The 13,637-nt window shown below is 46.1% G+C and overlaps 1 long non-coding RNA gene across 1 annotated transcript in view; it reads left to right on the top strand.

Moving 5' to 3' along the window:
• The first annotated feature begins 5,941 nt into the window (after window positions 1-5,941).
• Window positions 5,942-13,637, top strand: part of LOC138798614 (uncharacterized) — an 82,575-nt gene continuing 74,879 nt past the window's right edge. Inside the window, exon 1 of the long non-coding RNA XR_011364111.1 lies at window positions 5,942-6,279. This is a non-coding gene — a long non-coding RNA (uncharacterized lncRNA). The remainder of the gene's footprint in view (window positions 6,280-13,637) is intronic.

Here is a 13,637-nt window from a genome sequence, read left to right on the forward strand (position 1 = left end):
TTGGTGACTGGGTGAGTATAACCGGAGGGGCGGCAGGGGTGGCGGCCGGCCAGTAATGTGTGTGGGGGGGACCGCGGCCTGGGTAGTGTGTCTATTGTGATGGCGGCCAGGTGCGGTAGTCAGTGCATGGGGGTGGGGGGATGTATACACTGCACAGTACCACTTCCCTCAGTGTCTGTATGTAATACACTGCACAGTACCACTTCCCTCAGTGTCTGTATGTATATACACTGCACAGTACCACTTCCCTCAGTGTCTGTATGTGTAATAGACTGCACAGTGGTACTTCCCTCAGTGTCTGTATATATATACACTGCACATTACCACTTCCCTCAGTGTCTGTATGTATATACACTGTACAGTAGTACCACTTCCCTCAGTGTCTGTATGTATATACACTGCACAGTACCACTTCCCTCAGTGTCTGTATGTATATACACTGCACAGTACCACTTCCCTCAGTGTCTGGATGTATAGACTGCACAGTACCACTTCCCTCAGTGTCTGTATATATAGACTGCACAGTACCACTTCCCTCAGTGTCTGTATATATATAGACTGCACAGTACCACTTCCCTCAGTGTCTGTATATATATATAGACTGCACAGTACCACTTCCCTCAGTGTCTGTATATATATATATAGACTGCACAGTACCACTTCCCTCAGTGTTTGTATATATATATATATATATATAGACTGCACAGTACCACTTCCCTCTGTCTGTATATATAGACTGCACAGTACCACTTCCCTCAGTGTCTGTATGTATAGACTCCACAGTACCACTTCCCTCAGTGTCTGTATGTATAGACTGCACAGTACCACTTCCCTCAGTGTCTGTATGTATAGACTGCACAGTACCACTTCCCTCAGTGTCTGTATGTAGACTGCACAGTACCACTTCCCTCAGTGTCTGTATGTATATACACTGCACAGTACCACTTCCCTCAGTGTCTGTATGTATATACACTGCACAGTACCACTCCCCTCAGTGTCTGTATGTATACACTGCACAGTACCACTTCCCACATACATTGCCACAGGGGCTATATGTCATCGGCCTCTGCACACAGTAAGTCCCATTTAACATAACATTAATGTTACATGTTTTAAAATGTTGGCGACCAAATATTCTATTTGGCGCCAACATTTTTCAGGTCAGGAGCCAATGGCTCCTAGGTAAATTTTTTAGTCTGGAGCCCTGCTACATACACAGCTTGATTTCCCATTGAGATCAATGCTGTGTATATAATAGAGCACCGATCCATCAGATCGGTGCTCAAATATAATGGTCTGCTGCAGACCATTATAGATTGCAGTGCCGGGATCAGCGTCATTCCGACGCTGAGCCCCGGCCGGCTCATTAGAACAGACCTCCCCTCCGCAATGGCATCGCGGAGGGGAAATCCCCCACTAGACACCAGGGAGAGGGGGCACAGTCCCTATCCAAATGCAGCTTTGACATACAAGATAAACCTTCTTTTTCCAAAATGTACTTTGATTTTAAAAAAGTTAGGTCTTGGGCCTATTTCACACAAGCATGGGAATACGTCCATAATACAGATGAATAACCATCAGTATTGTATCTGTATTTTGTACAGTAAATACTGAAAGGGCTGGGGTTTTTTTTTGTTTTTTTACATGAAACTGAACTATTGTTTGAGAAATGAAAGATAAAATGAAAATACTGATAAATAATAGATTCTATAAGGATAAAATATAAAACATCTATATTTTAATCCCTCTCCATAGAGTTCAACTCTACCCACCCCTGAAAGGGGAACATTCTGTGTTTAAAAAAACAACAACACATATTTGATGCGGCCATTTGACTAACCCAATAAGATAACATTAACACTATAACACAGACTGAAAAAAGGAACTTAAGACGGATGCATCATATTTATATATGATGTTAGGCGGGGAAAGAGTCCACTACAGGGCTTCCCTGTCCGTAGGCTCCATGTTTCATTGAACATGGAAGTAAGCCCAAAGGGTGGCTGTACTGTACACAGCAGGACGAGCAACAGGTTCCCTATGGTTAATCTTAGAATAACCCTATGAGGTAGGTACCCATAAACAGTCATGGCCAAAAGTTTTGAGAATGACACAAATATTATATTTTCACATGATCTGCTGCCCTCTGGTTTTTATGTGTTTGTCAGATGTTTTTATGACAGAAATATAATTGCAATCATATTATGAGTAACAAAAGCTTATACTGACAGTTAAAATGAGTTAATGCAGAAAGTCAGTATTTGCAGTGTTGACCCTTCGTCTTCAGGACCTCTGCAATTCTCCCTGGCATTCTCTCAATCAACTTCTGGACCAAATCCTGACCGATAGCAGTCCATTCTTGCACAATCAATGCTAGCATTTTGTCAAAATTTGTTGGTTTTTGTTTGTCCACCTGTCTCTTGATTGACCACATGTTCTCAATGGGATTAAGATCTGGGGAGTTTCCAGGCCATGCACCCAAAATCGCTATGTTTTGTTCCCTGAGCCATTTAGTTATCACCTTTGCTTTATGGCAAGGTGCTCCATTATGCTGGAAAAGGCATTGTTGATCGCCAAACTGCTCTTTGACGGTTGGGAGAAGTTGCTCTTGGAGGACATTCTGGTACCATTCTTTATTCATGGCTGTGTTTTTAGGCAAGACTGTGAGAGAGCCGATTCCCTTGGCTGAGGAGCAACCCCACACATGAATGGTTTCAGGATGCTTTACAGTTGGCATGAGACAAGACTGGTGGTAGCGCTCACCTCGTCTTCTCTGAATCAGCTGTTTTCCAGATGTCACAAACAATCGAAAAAGGGATTCATCAGAGAAAATGACTTTACCCCAGTCCTCAGCAGTCCACTTCCTGTACCTTTTGCAGAATATCAGTCTGTCCCTGATGTTTTTCTGGACAGAAGTGGCTTCTTTGCTGCCCTCCTTGAGACCAGGCCTTGCTCCAACAGTGTCCGCCTCACAGTGCGTGCAAATGCACTCACACCTGCCTGCTGCCATTCCTGAGCAAGCTCTGCACTGCTGGTAGCCCGATCCCGCAGCTAAAACACTTTTAAGAGACGGTCCTGGCGCTTGCTGGCCTTCCTTGGGCGCCCTGGAGCCTTTTTGTCAACAATGGAACCTCTCTCCTTGAAGTTCTTGATGATGCGATAGATTGTTGACAATCTTTCTAGCTGCGATACTCTTCCCTGTTAGGCCATTTTTGTGCAGTGCAGTGGAATGATGACTGCACATGTTTTTTAAGAGATAACCATGGTTAACAGAAGAAAAACAATGATGCAAAGCACCATCCTCCTTTTAAAGTGTCCAGTGGTGTCATTCTTACTTAATTATGACAGATTAATCTCCAGCCCTGTCCTCATCAACACCCACACCTGTGTTAATGAAGCAATTACTGAAACGATGTTAGCTGGTCCTTTTAAGGCAGGGCTGCAATGATGTTGAAATGTGTTTGGGGGGATAAAGCTCTTTTTCTAGGCAAATATTGACTTTGCAAGTAATTGCTGTTAAGCTGATCACTCTTTATAACATTCTGGAGTATATGCAAATTGCAATTTCAAAAAATGAAGCAGTAGACTTTGTAAAAATTAATATTTGTATCATTCTCAAAACTTTTGGCCATGACTGTACACAAGATAGGGGCAAGCTGAATGATTCCCCGAGAATTTGCGTGTTTTATAATGGAGTGGGAGTCGCCATCAATGGGGTTTCCTTGGAAAACCCTTTTAATTGTACTATAAGCGTATGTTCTGACAGAGTTTGCAAAACCTTGCTAAATACAGCTTATACAAAAAGGTTGAAAACTTCACAAATTACATATCAGATAACTTGTAAACAGAGGAAGTAGTTCTTGTATACGGACAACATAACTAATGCAGTTTAAAGGTTGGAGTGACAGTATTTCCTGCGCACCTTAAGGAAACTTTGCCAAAGGATCTGACAAAGCAGAAAAACAAGAACTTTCCAAAATTGCCTCAGAGTCTTACATGATAAAGGAGTTCAGCCCTGAAAAAGGGGGGGGGGGGGGGGTTGGTTCTTTTGAAGATGGTGATTCATATAAGAAACTCTTATGCACGGCCATACTAAGGTTCTCAGAAATCTACTGTGCAGCCAGATACTAACCTATAATTGTGTCTTTGTCACAGTACAAGTAGTGACTGCTGAGGTGGTATTCATCTTTAGAGGAGGCTCCTATTCTATAGACTGTTCCAAATTTACCTTTCTGCCAAAATAAATCATGAGACCATTGGTACCAACTACTAGACCCTCTAATTAAGTCTGTACCAGATGCCATCCACCATTCTCTAGTCGTCGCTATGTCCAGTCTTGGGGTCGGCCTTCCTCTTGGGGCCCCTATTATGGTTAAAAACAAGTTTTATTCAGGCAGTCCAGCGAGGAGTAAATGGGGCGGGGCCTAGAGTAATGTGCCCTAGGCCTGCAGAGCCCCTCTCCCTGCCTCCATCCAGTGTACCGGAAAAGGAGAGAGGCGGGGAGTGTGGCACTGCAGGCCTACAGCGTGGTTGCCTAGGCTGCTCCTTTGACTTCCCTTATCACTAGAGATGAGCGAACCAGAAATCTCGGCATCTGACTCCCGCTGTCTGCCGGCTCCGTGCAGTGGGTGGATACAGCCTAAGGAACGCCTGGAAAACTAGGATACAGCCTATGCCAAATCCGGCAGGTTCGCTCATCTCTACTTATCACCAGAATAAATATATAATACCGCCCCCCAGGACTGGACATGGCATGGTAACAACTATCGAATGGTACCCGCAGTTTAAGGTAGGTGGCGGCTGGTACAGTTGCTGTAAAGAGGTATTCCAGGGGTTATACTTACCTACCTAAGATCCCTACAGCTCCCCTTCCAGCGCTGGTTACAATTTTTCTATTTTTACAGCTCCTACAGCAACGGGGAAAGGACAGTGAAAAAAACTATGTGTGAACTAAAAAATAACATCCACTGTTTACAAAAGATGTCCGAAAGTCATTGTCATGATCATTATTTTGACATCCACGCAATGTCCGTCATTCCATTGACTTCAATGCCTCGCGTTGAAGTCAAATTATATTGCAGCAATAACGGACGTCTTTTTAAATAGAAAAGGCAGACGCCTTTTCTCCTTTTTTGATATCATGTGAATATAACCTAAAGTATTAACATTCTCTACACAAAACTGTAACCCATAGCAAGGAAGCAGCAGATAGAGGTGACCCCTTTCATTTTGACATCACAGAGACATCAAAAATTTTGATTAGTCAGGGTGTCACTGCCAAGACCCCCATCAATGAATTTTCCCTCGAGTGTGATGACTGTCCCAGTTGATGAACTGTCCGCTCAGCCAATCAGTGATTGGAGTACCATCCCATCCCAGTCCCTGACTGGCTAAGCGGCCAGTCTATCAGCAGGGTCAGCTGTGGGGACTGCTGGGTATTACGGTGCTCACCACGGGCACAGGAAATGGTGAGATAGTAGTACTTGTAGTCAATATCCCCCCTACCGGCAGCATGATTTTACAATCTGCGGGACTTCTCCTTTAAATGGGAAAACACCACAAAGACTGGTGGTGTCTGCTATTGCACTATTGACACATATATCTTGAGGCGGCATTTTTCGCTTGGGGAAAAAAAAAAAAAGGTAAAAAAGATGGGATGGTAAGCCAACGCCATCCACTATGGGAGCCATACTTATCCTGCTGCTCTAAACATAAGGTTAGAACACAAGTGAGGATTCCTATGGCCGCCATGGCTCCCCCAGGCCAGTGCACAGCTTATGGGGGTACATGAGCCCCACTATCTGCTGTACATGGTGCCCTGGGGGCCATGTTCTTATAGCCTTACAATGCACCCACCCCATGATGTCCTGTCACTGGGCTCTTGCATCACTTTGCAGCAGTTACAGTTTTCTCTTCTGAATTGCATCAGTCCTGGCCGTGAGTCACACAGACACAGGGTGACCGGTAATAGCCCCGGGGACGTATGGGCACCACAGGCCTGTGACAGCCGCCATTACACAACCAGGTGCACACAGCCCTCCCTCCATACGTGCGCTTTACCAGCCGCAGCTCACAAGAACTCGGCTTCCTGCCAGGAAACCGTCCCCAGCGCGCCCCCGAGCGTCCCAGCACGAGTACTGCGCTCATGTACGTACAGGAGAACACAAACCGCTGAGGCTGCGCTGCAGTGACGTCATGCTCTCAGCAACAACGTGCCCGAGGAAGTCCAGGCAGCCGGAGCTCCGCCCGGTCCTAGTGCCGCGGGATTCTAAGTCTTCAGTGAGTGAATCCTGTAACAGTGTTCCACAACCTGTAGCTCTCCAGCTGTTGCAGAACTATAATTTCCATCATCCCTTTGACTTTCAGGGTATGCTGGGAGTTGTAGTAACAGCTGGAGAGCCACAGATAGGGGAACACTACTTTATTATATTATATTTACTCTACATAATGTTGTTATTATTATTTATTGGACAATACATTAGGTCTATGACCAGGGCTGCACAATGACATGGATGGTTGCACTATGTCTTCACAGCCCTGCACACATGTGACTATAACCCTGTCAGAACACTGTAGCTAAATACATTGTGATTGTGGTGTTTCATTGGTATGGCGTAACACCTGCATTATACCTCATTGTGGGGGCACCGTGCATTATACCTCATTGTGGGGGCACAGTGCATTATACCTCATTGTGGGGGCACCGTGCATTATACCTCATTGTGGGGGCACCGTGCATTATACCTGATTGTGGGGGGCACAGTGCATTATACCTCATTGTGGGGGCACCGTGCATTATACTTCATTGTGGGGGCACAGTGCATTACACCTCATTGTGGGGGCACAGTGCATTATACCTCATTGTGGGGGCACCGTGCATTATACGGTATAATGCACGGTGCCCCCACAATGAGGTATAATGCACTGTGCCCCCACAATGAGGTATAATTTATACCTCATTGTGGGGGCACAGTGCATTATACCTCATTGTGGGGGCACAGTGCATTATACCTCATTGTGGGGGCACAGTGCATTATACCTCATTGTGGGGGCACCGTGCATTATACCTCATTGTGGGGGCACAGTGCATTATACCTCATTGTGGGGGCACCGTGCATTATACCTCATTGTGGGGGCACAGTGCATTATACCTCATTGTGGGGGCACAGTGCATTATACCTCATTGTGGGGGCACCGTGCATTATACCTCATTGTGGGGGCACAGTGCATTATACCTCATTGTGGGGGCACCGTGCATTATACCTCATTGTGGGGGCACAGTGCATTATACCTGATTGTGGGGCACAGTGCATTATACCTCATTGTGGGGGCACAGTGCATTATACCTGATTGTGGGGCACAGTGCATTATACCTCATTGTGGGGGCACAGTGCATTATACCTCATTGTGGGGGCACCGTGCATTATACCTCATTGTGGGGGCACCGTGCATTATACCTCATTGTGGGGGCACAGTGCATTATACCTCATTGTGGGGGCACAGTGCATTATACCTCATTGTGGGGGCACAGTGCATTATACCTCATTGTGGGGGCACAGTGCATTATACCTCATTGTGGGGGCACAGTGCATTATACCTCAATGTGGGGGCACAGTGCATTATACCTCATTGTGGGGGCACAGTGCATTATACCTCATTGTGGAGGCACAGTGCTTTATACCTGATTGTGGGGGCACAGTGCATTATACCTCATAGGGAGATATAGTGCATTATACCTCATTGTGGGGGCACAGTGCATTATACCTGATTGTGGGGCACAGTGCATTATACCTGATTGTGGGGGCACAGTGCATTATACCTGATTGTGGGGGCACAGTGCATTATACCTCATTGTGGGGGCACAGTGCATTATACCTGATTGTGGGGGCACAGTGCATTATACCTGATTGTGGGGCACAGTGCATTATACCTCATTGTGGGGGCACAGTGCATTATACCTGATTGTGGGGCACAGTGCATTATACCTCATTGTGGGGGCACAGTGCATTATACCTGATTGTGGGGGGCACAGTGCATTATACCTGATTGTGGGGCACAGTGCATTATACCTCATTGTGGGGGCACAGTGCATTATACCTGATTGTGGGGGCACAGTGCATTATACCTCATTGTGGGGGCACAGTGCATTATACCTGATTGTGGGGGCACAGTGCATTATACCTCATTGTGGGGGCACAGTGCATTATACCTGATTGTGGGGGGCACAGTGCATTATACCTCATTGTGGGGGGCACAGTGCATTATACCTCATTGTGGGGGCACAGTGCATTATACCTCATTGTGGGGGCACAGTGCATTATACCTCATTGTGGGGGCACCGTGCATTATACCTCATTGTGGGGGCACCGTGCATTATACCTCATTGTGGGGGCACAGTGCATTATACCTCATTGTGGGGGCACAGTGCATTATACCTCATTGTGGGGGCACAGTGCATTATACCTCATTGTGGGGGCACAGTGCATTATACCTCATTGTGGGGGCACCGTGCATTATACCTCATTGTGGGGGCACCGTGCATTATACCTCATTGTGGGGGCACAGTGCATTATACCTCATTGTGGGGGCACAGTGCATTATACCTCATTGTGGGGGCACAGTGCATTATACCTCATTGTGGGGGCACAGTGCATTATACCTCATTGTGGGGGCACAGTGCATTATACCTCAATGTGGGGGCACAGTGCATTATACCTCATTGTGGGGGCACAGTGCATTATACCTCATTGTGGAGGCACAGTGCTTTATACCTCATTGTGGGGGCACAGTGCATTATACCTCATAGGGAGATATAGTGCATTATACCTCATTGTGGGGGCACAGTGCATTATACCTGATTGTGGGGCACAGTGCATTATACCTCATTGTGGGGGCACAGTGCATTATACCTGATTGTGGGGGCACAGTGCATTATACCTCATTGTGGGGGCACAGTGCATTATACCTCATTGTGGGGGCACAGTGCATTATACCTGATTGTGGGGGGCACAGTGCATTATACCTGATTGTGGGGCACAGTGCATTATACCTCATTGTGGGGGCACAGTGCATTATACCTCATTGTGGGGGCACAGTGCATTATACCTCATTGTGGGGGCACCGTGCATTATACCTCATTGTGGGGGCACAGTGCATTATACCTCATTGTGGGGGCACCATGCATTATACCTCATTGTGGGGCACAGTGCATTATACCTCATTGTGGGGGCACAGTGCATTATACCTCATTGTGGGGGGCACAGTGCATTATACCTGATTGTGGGGCACAGTGCATTATACCTCATTGTGGGGGGCACAGTGCATTATACCTCATTGTGGGGGCACAGTGCATTATACCTCATTGTGGGGGCACAGTGCATTATACCTCATTGTGGGGGCACCGTGCATTATACCTCATTGTGGGGGCACAGTGCATTATACCTCATTGTGGGGGCACAGTGCATTATACCTCATTGTGGGGGCACAGTGCATTATACCTCATTGTGGGGGCACAGTGCATTATACCTCATTGTGGGGGCACCGTGCATTATACCTCATTGTGGGGGCACCGTGCATTATACCTCATTGTGGGGGCACAGTGCATTATACCTCATTGTGGGGGCACAGTGCATTATACCTCATTGTGGGGGCACAGTGCATTATACCTCATTGTAGGGGCACAGTGCATTATACCTCATTGTGGGGGCACAGTGCATTATACCTCATTGTGGAGGCACAGTGCTTTATACCTCATTGTGGGGGCACAGTGCATTATACCTCATAGGGAGATATAGTGCATTATACCTCATTGTGGGGGCACAGTGCATTATACCTCATAGGGAGATATAGTGCATTATACCTCATTGTGGGGGCACAGTGCTTTATACCTCATTGTGGGGGCACAGTGCATTATACCTCATTGTGGGGGCACAGTGCATTATACCTCATTGTGGGGGCACCGTGCATTATACCTCATTGTGGGGGCACAGTGCATTATACCTCATTGTGAGGGCACAGTGCATTATACCTCATTGTGGGGGCACAGTGCATTATACCTCATTGTGGGGGCACAGTGCATTATACCTCATTGTGGGGGCACAGTGCATTATACCTCAATGTGGGGGCACAGTGCATTATACCTCATTGTGGGGGCACAGTGCATTATACCTCATTGTGGAGGCACAGTGCTTTATACCTGATTGTGGGGGCACAGTGCATTATACCTCATTGTGGGGGCACAGTGCATTATACCTCATAGGGAGATATAGTGCATTATACCTCATTGTGGGGGCACAGTGCATTATACCTCATTGTGGGGGCACCGTGCATTATACCTCATTGTGGGGGCACCGTGCATTATACCTCATTGTGGGGGCACAGTGCATTATACCTCATTGTGGGGGCACCATGCATTATACCTCATTGTGGGGCACAGTGCATTATACCTCATTGTGGGGGCACAGTGCATTATACCTCATTGTGGGGGGCACAGTGCATTATACCTGATTGTGGGGCACAGTGCATTATACCTCATTGTGGGGGGCACAGTGCATTATACCTCATTGTGGGGGCACAGTGCATTATACCTCATTGTGGGGGCACAGTGCATTATACCTCATTGTGGGGGCACCGTGCATTATACCTCATTGTGGGGGCACAGTGCATTATACCTCATTGTGGGGGCACAGTGCATTATACCTCATTGTGGGGGCACAGTGCATTATACCTCATTGTGGGGGCACAGTGCATTATACCTCATTGTGGGGGCACCGTGCATTATACCTCATTGTGGGGGCACCGTGCATTATACCTCATTGTGGGGGCACAGTGCATTATACCTCATTGTGGGGGCACAGTGCATTATATCTCATTGTGGGGGCACAGTGCATTATACCTCATTGTGGGGGCACAGTGCATTATACCTCATTGTGGAGGCACAGTGCTTTATACCTCATTGTGGGGGCACAGTGCATTATACCTCATAGGGAGATATAGTGCATTATACCTCATTGTGGGGGCACAGTGCATTATACCTCATAGGGAGATATAGTGCATTATACCTCATTGTGGGGGCACAGTGCTTTATACCTCATTGTGGGGGCACAGTGCATTATACCTCATAGGGAGATATAGTGCATTATACCTCATTGTGGGGGGGGGGCACAGTGCAGTATAACTAATTGAGGAGACCCAGGGGATCTTTGCCCTGGGTGCAGGAATTACTAGCTACGACTTTGCTGCAGATTGACCAGGAGGGCTGAATGGGAGCTGGTGCTGCAGAATTATTGTCTGAGGTGTAATTCAAAGTCTCTGGGCCCCTATGCAATATCTATAGCAGACCCTCACTAGAAGTATGTAGTTTATAATACAACCACACATGGGCAGAGGTAAAGGTAAAACTATTTAAAAAAGTATTTCATCATATAAAACTACACCCAATGTACTGTGTAACCTAAAAAATGGACAAAAAATGGAGGTAAAAATCCCCGCATAACAAAATTCTCATATGTAAATTACACATTTTATGGAAAAGACATAAAAAACTCATAGGCGCTCTTCTTTTTTTACAAGCTGTGTGAAGTGGCTGTCATTACATTGTGTTCTGTATAGCCGCACATGAAAGCGCATCAAAGTTAGTGGTTGAATGTTCTCGATGTCAGAAACCAATGTTATCAGGTCTATAGCGTGCAAAAGGAAGGAAATGAATACTAAGCGAGACACAATATCTGCACACAAGTGCCAAGTCCTGAGGTTTCTAAAAGTTCAGTGAAAGTCTGAAATACTCGGTGTGTCTCTTATATCTACATAGACGACAGTTATTAGATCGGAAGAATGGAAAAATGATTATTATTGACAGCAAAACGAATAAGCATAAAAAAAGCAAAGAATCAATGCTGTAAAATCAGAGGCATGTACAGGTTCTCAGGGATTCTGTATGTTGCTATGTGTAAACTCTATTAGCAAGCTTTTTGTAACCAGAACTATTGAGTACACAATAATATACAGTGGTACCTTGGTTTAAGAGTAACTTGGTTTAAGAGCGTTTTGGTTTAAGAGCTCACAGTTTTCAAAATTGTGACTTGGTTTAAGAGCATTGCTTTGGTTTAAGAGCTCCCTTATACTGGGTGGGAGGCAGAGCGGAGGAGGGACAAGGCCTGCACAGGGTGGTGTACAGCCCTGTACTCTGACCCAGGAAGTCACCCACACCTTCCAAATCATAGCAGATCCACTTCAGGCTGGGGCTTGCATCAGGGGACAGGACTGTGGTGGTAATCTCTCCATAGCTGTAACCCCTCTCTCCGCGGACAGAGAGTGCTGCCCACATATGTCCTGCTCATTCCGTCATACTCCCTGCAGTCTCTGTCAGCCCTGATTGGTCCATGCTGAACACCCCCCCTTCCCCATTGCTGTCATGTGACCACACAGACCTCTGACAGCAGGCCTGCCTCTCTATTCTAGCCTGTTGTACTACACTGCTGCATTATGGGGATCTGCAGCTCAATCCTGTACCTACAAACTGCTGCTGTGTTATCAGGTTTATGCACTTACTATACATTATACTTCACATGCTGATTGCTATACTGTACAGGAACTTATAATATCACATATTCAGCTGTTTATAAATGTTTGTTTCATTTATTTTACATGTTATTCAGAATATAAAATCAATATTTTTGAGGTGTGGAACCAATTGTCTGCATATCAATGATTTCTTATGGAAAAATTTGCTTTGGTTTAAGAGTGGATTTGGATTACAAGCACGGTCCCGGAACGAATTATGCTCGTAATCCAAGGCACCACTGTATATGCTTCTGAATGTAATAGATGTGTGTGCTAAGCACAATAATACCCTAAGGATACTTTCACACGTACTGTATCACAGTTAATATTGCACTGCGAGTTTCTCTCATTGAAATCCGCTGCAATACTGATTACTATTAGGGCCAGTTCACACTGAGCAAGATCGTCGGAATTCCCGCCGTGCTCAGTGTGCTGCTGTAAGTGAATGGAGAGGGCGCACGCTCGTCCGCTGCCGCCGCTCTACGCTCAGAGAAATAACATGTTTCTGAGCACGGCAGGATTCCGCGGCGGGAATCTTCGCCGCGGAATTCCGATGATCTTGCTCAGTGTGAACTGGCCCTTAAAGTCTATAAAATGCCATTCTCCCAGTAGAATAAAAATCCACTGCAAAAATAGGGTGTCATAGATTTTAATGGTACCCAGTATTGCAGCGGATTTCACAGCGAAACTTGTTGTATGAGATCCGCTGCAATATGGTACACATGAAGGCACTCTTTAGGGTACAAACACACACACCGTATACGCAGCTTATTTACTGCTGCGATACGCAGCAGATACGCAGCAGATACGCAGCAGATTAGATCTAAATAACTTAACACAGCATCAAATCTGAACCACCAAGTCTGCTGCAGATCTGCTGCGTATCTGCTGCTTATACGGTGTGTGTGTGTTTGTACCCTTAAGAAATATTCTCATCTTGACATTTGTGGCATACCCACAGTAATGAATACCTGATACCTGCACTGGGTGTACAGCAGTAAGTGTGCATGTAATCTGAATGGGGAGAGGGGAGAACACTGCTGCCAGACTCCTCTAGCTTTAGATTATTTCCCAGA

Source organism: Dendropsophus ebraccatus, chromosome 8, assembly GCF_027789765.1.
Source record: "Dendropsophus ebraccatus isolate aDenEbr1 chromosome 8, aDenEbr1.pat, whole genome shotgun sequence".
Lineage (NCBI taxonomy): Eukaryota > Metazoa > Chordata > Amphibia > Anura > Hylidae > Dendropsophus > Dendropsophus ebraccatus.